We start from the raw sequence: 8,603 nt of genomic DNA on the forward strand, positions 1-8,603 counted from the left end.
ATATTTCTTAAAAATAATTTTACTATCAAACTAAATAAACCATACAAAAGTAATTGTAGACTGTGTGCGCAATACAACAATGAAAACGTAATTTAAACCTTTAATTAGCTAATCTGGCATTAGTATCTTCCAAACAAGACTAAATCATAAATCATTCCGCTTTGTATTTCAGCTTTACTGTCTTTAAAAAAATTATAAAATAATTCATCAAGCTTGGGTGTATCATTTTTCATGTGCAGATTGGCTTCACATGAACGATAAGCACCCTAATGCAGGGAGAAAACACAATAACCAATTCCTGATTAATGGCTGTCTGAAGGTGCCAAAGGTGGATTAAAAAATGTAAATGATATTGCAAGACCACACAAACTGACACAAGCTCTAATACTGTAAAACAGTCAATTAAGAGTTTTTTTTTTGTTTTTTTTTTTTAAAGCAGTGGCAAATTTGCACTAAAAATTTGCTCTCAACAAGGGGGGAGGGGACTACCAGTCATATTGCATCCTTCCAGCGCCATGCTCAGACATGTCTGGACTCAGGCATCAGTGTAAATAAAATCCTAGTGGAATGAAAATGTTCATATGATAAATACAAAATGAGACACGGTGCATCAGCATAAGATTAAATAAGCATTTCATCGCTGGGAAGAAGTTCTATTATGTACCTATTGTAGGGCTGCACGATTATTGCCAAAATAATAATGATTATTTTGATCAATATTGTAATCGCGATTATTAATCATGATTATTCTTAGTTAGGGAAAAATTTATTGTTATTGCACCACTTCTCAACAAACATGTACCAGTTTTCAGTGCAAAATGAATCTTTAAATAAGAATAAATGATAGATACTGCAATAATAAGAAACAAATGCACCCAAAACATTTTAACTTTACCAAGGGTTAACTGAATAAATGTGCTATTACAAGGTGCGTTCACAAATTGCATCGTAATGTAAGCTAATACCATTAATTCCTAAAACGCAATAACATTAAGATGTAAGCACCGACTTTCCATTTAAAAATCCCGTCGTCAATATTGTGAATTGTCAAGGACAGTACGTCTCCGTTGTTCTGCTTGACCGTTGGTCAGTCATGTACGGTCACAAACTGCAAAGAACTCCACAGTTTTTATTTCCCTCTCCATTTACACCTGCCATTTTTCATTGCGGTCAGGCTAGGTGAGAAGTTGAAGGCAGCCGCTACAATGATTGAGAGTCTTAACGTGACCCGCCACCTTTCGGCCAACGTGCTGATAGGGCCATCTTCAAAATAAAAGCTTCATATATTACTACATTGGACATCAATGCCATTTTAGGCTTTTATTTTGAAGTTGGCCATACAGCGTGTTGCCGGCGCTCAAGAAAGCTTTAAAAATGTTCGCCCATGGGTGGCACGGTGGACGACTGGTTAGAGCGTCAGCCTCACAGTTCTGAGGACCGGGGTTCAATCCCCGGCCGCCCCTGTGTGGAGTTTGCATGTTCTCCCCGTGCCTGCATGGGTTTTCTCCGGGCACTCCGGTTTCCTCCCGCATCCCAAAAACATGCATGAATTGGAGACTCTGAATTGCCCGTAGGTGTGACTGTGAGTGCGAATGGTTGTTTGTTTGTATGTGACCTGCGATTGGCTGGCAGCCAGTTCAGGGTGTACCCTGCCTCCTGCCCGATGACAGCTGGGGCTCCAGCACGCCCGCGACACTAGTGAGGAGAAGCGGCTCAGAAAATGGCTGGATGTTCGCTCCCTGGTGGCTGGCTGACTAGGTTGCGGGACTGTTGCAAATGAAGCATAAGCAGCAGTGTCCCCATTTTAAATGTTTAAAAAAAATAAAAAAAAATAATAATTTGCAGACGATCAGGCTCATTTAATTGTGGCAGCCAAAATTGCGATCACGATTAAAATTCTATTAATTGTACAGCCCAAACCTATTGGTAAATGGAATAATTGTCTTGCTGAAAAGGTATAGAAAGCTTCACTGGCACTGACCAGTGTGCACTGGACTCGTTGCCGAGCTAGGCCACTCCCAGATGAGGCACTGAGTAAAGGCCACATGTTGCAAACTGGGCCGTCTTCATTTTCATGTTACAATGACACAAAGCTAGATGAAAAACAACAAGGTGTTTCACAGATAACATTTTGACATGTCAAAAGAAGGAAAGTGCAAGTGGATTTAATTTGAATGGCTATTTTCTATTTCAGTGGGCATCGAGTATCAACATTACTACGGCCTTCTGGTACAAAATACACAAATGTGTTTGGAATGTTAGTTTACATCTGTATTCAACATGGCTTCCATGAAACTTTATTTTGTTATCCTTGTTATTATTTTATTATTTGTTTCTATTCCAATAATTGCATGCTAATTAGGTTATACATATAGTTTTAATTCGGTGAACCTTAAAAGTACAACAAGCAAATAAAAAAAACTTTACTGTGTGATCATCATCAAAAACATTCAGTGTGTCTATTTCATTTTGATTTCAGGAAGGGAATCCCCAGAATTTGTTTCGAACAGAACGCTAGACATCGTTGTGTTGGAGAAAACCCACCTTTTGATCCATAATGTCTCTGAATCAACTACAACATGGTTTAATAGCAATTATAGTCTGTACACCACATAGGGTCCTCGGTACAGCGGTCTTGACCTTCAACAAACGGCAGACAGTGAACCAGTTTCACCCCTGTAATGACGCTCTTTTTTGTTAGTTTTCAAAGTATTTTTGTACAAATGTTTACATACCATAATAACGACTTTACTACTGCTTAAACATGGGTAAATGATAGAGACTACAGTGTGTTTTAACTTATACAAATTCGAGTTACATCAGTCTCGTAGGAATAGAACTGTCATAAACCGAAGGCCGCTGTAGCATTTTAAGTTGTTTAATTAATCAATGACTTAAAGTCTGTGGTCCTTTTCATACATAAGGCATCTTACAAACATAAGAAACATACGAGAATTAAAGATGTTGCCTTTATTCGTGGAACCATGCTATCGGTACTATTTGGGTGAAATTTCATTGCCAATACTTTTGCAGCTGATGTATGCTTGGTGAACGGGAAAAAAATGTGGTAGATATAGACAAAAGCAACATTACACTATCAGCTCAGAAATGATCACAAACATTATTTTTTTTTTATACCAAGCGAGTGCGTGTTCTCCACTGCAGGATACATTATCTGTCCACAACGCTCACGCACACTGCCTGATAAGGCAGATCTGATCATTTTCTTCAACGGGTGTTTTTGAGTTTATACTGTCCCCGCTGCTAATATGGACTGGGTTGGCAATTTGTTCCGTTTTGTTTGAGATCCACACCCCAGGTTAGCCCATCAGTGAGAGCTCAGTAACATGTTTTAAGTGCCTGCAGCATCAGACACATCTAAACGAATTTTCATGAGGATTTCGAAAATAATGATCTCTTTTGTGAAAGTGTAACCTTCTCCATGTTAAAAGGAAATTCATAACATTTAAATTGAAGTCCCTAGATTTGATATTGATTAGAGATGTGCCGATCCAAATTTTTCACTTCCGATGCGATACTGCAGCCTTGAGTTTTGGCCGATACAGATATCGGTCAGATCAGATATCAGCAAAAAAAAAATCATACATTCTTTACTTATTCTTTAGTATGGAGTGTTAGAAAAGGCTTGAGCAAGTGATATTACTCAAATAAAGAACAATAATTAGCAACAGTAGGTATGAGAAAAACTGACCCATTTATTATTAACCAATGGGTTACATAAAGTAACTTTAAACATAGGGATTTACTACAATTGAATAAAACAAAAAAATATTAGAAAATCCTGAAAAATAACTTATCCATAAAACCAACAACGAGCATATTTAAATTGTAAAACAAACACAGCTTAACTTAAACATAAGCATATTCTACATTTGATTAGATCAAATAAAAAAAAAAAATAATAATAAAATAACCAATAAATAAATACAAATGATAATTTTAAAGTGCAAAACAACGACTCAAGTTCGATTCAGTTTATTTTGGATGGGAGGAAATCATGTAGGGCTGCAACAACGACTTGATAAAATGGATTATCAAAAGTTTATGGTGGGAAAAGGATTTGCTTTCTCCACATGTTCGGTGGCAAAGCATCTGGAGTATATTTTTATCCCCTGTTCCTGCTGTGCACATCTTGACCTCTGAGGGGCAGTACGGTGCATGCAATGAGATGTGCACTTGCAGAAACAGGTGCCGTGTCTGAAATCACTCACTAACCACAATATAGTGCACTATATAGTGGTTATGAAATATTGTCGTGGTGTCCGAATGCTTAGTGATCAAATCCATCGCCCTACACAGTGTACTCAAAATTTCCAACAAAGCATAGCAAAAAGTAGTGATAAACCGAGGGGGACTCACAGAGTCGTGATATACCATAATGCATTGTGTCTCAGAGAAGTAGTATAAGAATGGCGGGACGAGATGTGTCGCAGACAGAGGGAATTAAATTTTTCGTATAAATGTAAGTAACTTCAAAGCTTTGATTGTTGGCATTTTTATAGCAATATACAGTTACAGTACGTTTTTAAAATGAAGCACTTTTTTTTTTTTTTTTTACCCACCACAACAACAGGATACTTTGTTATTGTGCAACAGCTGTGACGTCATTAACAGCGCACCATGTAGTGTCTGAAAGCAACATGGAGAGGGAGCAGTGAGTGAGTGAACAATTTCGGACACGGCCAAAGTAGAAGTCACAATTGAATATTTTTAATATAACTTGTTTTTCCACAGAGTTTGAAGAATATTTGCCTGAGAGCATTGTTGTATTGCACTTTTGTATGTTTATAGAGCGTTTGTGTACCAATATTCATTATTTTGATAGATCTAAGTTCCGCAAATTCAATGCTAATTTTCGTTACCTCATCAATGGTGTTTTTGATTGTGTTTTAGATTTGAGCGAGCAATTTTTCTGACCAAAAACGATGAAACACACGACGTCTATGACGTATTTGAACATTCAATAGGTGAAGTGAGAGTGAGTGGAGTGGATTTCAACTGGAGTGCCAATAAAATACTTTTAACAAGCAACATACACTCTTACTCCTTGCTACTATGTTAGCACCTTAGCAACCTGTTGTTGCGATCACGTTAGGCTCTGCATGCCGTGCGGGCACTGCTGGACAGAAGTGCTGGAGCGGCGCAAGGAATGGACTGCTTGTATAAGAGTGGAAAGATCTGAGATTTTAGATCCAGTCCAATGCAATCCTCATTTTTCTGCTGACATCGGACCGATTTCTGATCTCAAACATGGGATCGGGACAGCCTTAATATTAATACTGTTTAAAATGGGCCTGTGAGAAATTCATAGTAAATTACATACAGTGAAATAGTAAAATGTTTATAAGCTTAAAATTCAGAGAGAATTTCAGACGATTTCATCAAAAAAATAACTGGTTATCTCCATTTAAACCAGGGGTTACCAAACTTTTTCTTTCACCGGCCACATACAAAACAATTGAAGGAGGTAAGGGCCACGTTGACATCTGTAATTTATTTAACTTACGAAACTAATCCATCAGTGTCAGTATATATAACATATGTTTTTACACATACAGACTTCTTCTTCGTTTTTCGCCACTTCCTTCTTCGAGGTCAGCGGACTTTAGGCAACGAAACTGTGAACCAAAATTTTTAAATTTGAACGATTCCGGGAGAACCGGAATCGTCGTTGTTCGATTTTGTCGCTGTTCCAATCGGTTCTCGATGCCCAACTGTAATCCCAATGTAGTATATATATATATTATTTTTTTATAGTTACACATAATTGGTTTACTTTCTTATTTACTTAAGCACCCACAAAATTATTACAATACCACATGTACAAATAAAAACCTTTACAAGATAACAAAGAGAATATATATATATATATATATATATATATATATATATATATCCTCCATAAGAGATCACAAATCAGCTGTTGGATCAGCTGGATCAAGCTTTATAATGCAGTAAATCATGTATCACACCATGCCATGCATCACCAAGAGTCTCAGTCACATTTCAGAATGGAGGTACTCAAAGAGACTGAAGTAGACAGCTAACATTGTCACTTGTTATCAAACAGGGATTTCATTGATAACTAGAGGTATTTTTTTGGACTTGTGACAATTAATGCATACAATAAAAAAACAAAAAAAAAAGGGGGGGGGTCTCAGGTGCAGCTGTTCCACGACTTATGATCTTGTCATAATTTGGAGATTTGTTTTGGTGAGTATTGTATTGTCTTAAGAAAGTGCCATTAAGAAAGTTATAATTATTGTAAAGAGAAAATACATATATGAATTTAAACATGTTTATGATGCAACAGTTTGAGCCTGGAACAGATTAATTTTATTTTTTGGGAGGAAAAATGAAATGCCAGAAAAAAAAAAGAAAAAAATGGTTTGAGTGTCAGTATTGGTAAATTAATACTAAAATCAGGCAGAATTTGCTGATATCTTCCAGTGAAATACTGCACTAAAATATACCTAAATGTTGAACGCCTTAAATGACAAACAGTGGCTAGGAACTGAGTTGCTTCCCTTAGGTATCAACCAACTAATGTTTGTATCTTTTGATTGTCACGGAGAAATAAAGGCTGCAAGTGGAGTGAGTTAACCTTCAGGGGAAAGAGCAGCCTGAGAGGGGGGGCTGCCAATAGTTGACACTCCTGCTGTGACAGCCTCAGCTAACATTGCCAGTGTAACTGAGTGGATATGGACGTCTTGCTTTAGGTGAGCTCAAAATCCAGGTGTAACACAGCAAATGCCATCACTTTAGTTGTAAACCATGTACCATCTTATCTTGAAGAGGTCTGCATAAGAGGAAATACCATTACGCGTGGTTAACGAGGACTTTCGATTTGTAAAGTTTGACTGGAAGGTGAGCTGTTCATTGACATTAGCATTTTCATTAGAGAACCACGAAAATCCGAACCGATGAAACAATTCAACTCCACCAAAAGCAGAGGCCTTGGTGTGACAGAATGAAACGATGTGCTATTCTGTCTTTGCATTGTACGGGCAAACCGACCGAGACAATACTTGGAGATGCAGGGCTTTGTTGAAACAGCGAGGGTTAATCTTAAAATGAGCGGTAAAGAGACAAGGTCTGAAGACAGTTCAAAACAAGGAGGAAACGAGCCAATGTTTGGTGAACAAAGCAAGTCACCAGGCCAGCCGAGGGGGTCCAACCTCTATATCGTGGTGGTCACATCGATTGGTGGACGAACACACACAGTTAGCAGAGTTAGCAGCTCGCCAGCAGAAAACCTGACAAACCTGCCGCAAAGCTAACGTTAGCCACGACAGCCAGCCAGGTCGTCTGGAACTATTTACTCAATAAAACTGGTACTATGGGGAAACACTGAATTGGGCACATTTTAAGGCACGTTTTGATAGTGTATTACCAGACGCTATTTAAGAAAAACAATAATCGAATAAACCCCTTTCGCTAATATCTAGTGATGGCTGAGTGACAGCTGGACCCAGCACAACAAGGAAATTAGCCCCGTCAGCTATGAAAATACGAGCTAACAAGCAGAAGCCCACACAAATTCCAGATTTGTGTCTGATGACGAACACACACACACAACAGACTCACCTTGTTGTGCTACATCCAGATGTCAAGGAGCCGTAGGTGTGTTGCTGCTGGACTGGCAATGTTAGACCGAGTCTTGACTCTATGCTTTCTGTGTTACTTGTTCGTGGTAGTTCATGGTAGCAGCGGAGTGGCAGCCCTCTCCATTCTTCTTCAGTAGCCTGCCTGCCTGCCTGCCTTCGCTCGCTCGCTCGCTGCTGGCTGGTGCGAGGTTCGAACACACCGGATGTAGAAGAACGGCACCGCCCGCTTCCACACGGACACTTCCAGGTCACACTGATAAGTAGACACAAATTGGAATATACTGTACCTTTCCTCCAATAACACGAATTTATTATTGTGGGGTTTAATAAATGACTGGTCAGTGTTATGAGTTGTTCAAGTTGAGTGGAGGCGGCATGTCGAAATGAGCCTCCCCAAACGTTGAGGAGGAATGCACATGGGCAGGCTTATTTTATTTTGCTCAAAAACGAAACTCCTCCACTTTCTACTATTTGAGGTCAAGTGGTCGGCACGCAAAGGAAATGGGGTCAACGCAACGTAACCTGACTTCAGAAAATACATGTGATTTGGGCATAGCTTTTACTCAGGTTTGTTTATCAAATCCCAGAACTTCCATGTTGGCCGGACACGGACTACTGTACTGTATACACAGGCACTATTTACCAAAGGTTAGGACTGGGCATTCAAAGTTTGGAGTTACTGTGTATCATATATCATGGGCGTTTCTAGACCCTTTGGGGATTCAAAGCAGGAAAGACCACACACACAAACCAGGACAATGGCTAGGCTAAGATATCGTTCATCAAATAACTGACATACATTTAACAACTACCAAGATTTGTAATTCCAAACATAAGTACTATTTTGCACGGACCAAGCTGAATTTAAATTGGCATCAATTTTAGCATGACAAAAAAAAAGCATTATTCTAATAAGACCAATTATTAATCATCTGCAGTCCCTTCTAAGGGTTTCCTCTGCTTAGGTTGCTGCCC

The 8,603-nt window shown here is 38.7% G+C and overlaps 1 protein-coding gene across 5 annotated transcripts in view; it reads right to left on the reverse strand.

Annotated features, from left to right (window-relative positions):
• Positions 1-7,818, reverse strand: part of csnk1g1 (casein kinase 1, gamma 1) — a 48,620-nt gene extending 40,802 nt beyond the window's left edge. For all 5 annotated transcript variants that reach the window (XM_061670354.1, XM_061670353.1, XM_061670352.1 and 2 more), the window contains exon 1: positions 7,609-7,818. The gene's annotated coding sequence lies outside the window, so the exon portion shown is untranslated. The remainder of the gene's footprint in view (positions 1-7,608) is intronic.
• Positions 7,819-8,603: the final 785 nt, after the last annotated feature.

Source organism: Phycodurus eques, chromosome 2 (genome assembly GCF_024500275.1).
Source record: "Phycodurus eques isolate BA_2022a chromosome 2, UOR_Pequ_1.1, whole genome shotgun sequence".
In the NCBI taxonomy this organism is placed as follows: Eukaryota; Metazoa; Chordata; class Actinopteri; order Syngnathiformes; family Syngnathidae; genus Phycodurus; species Phycodurus eques.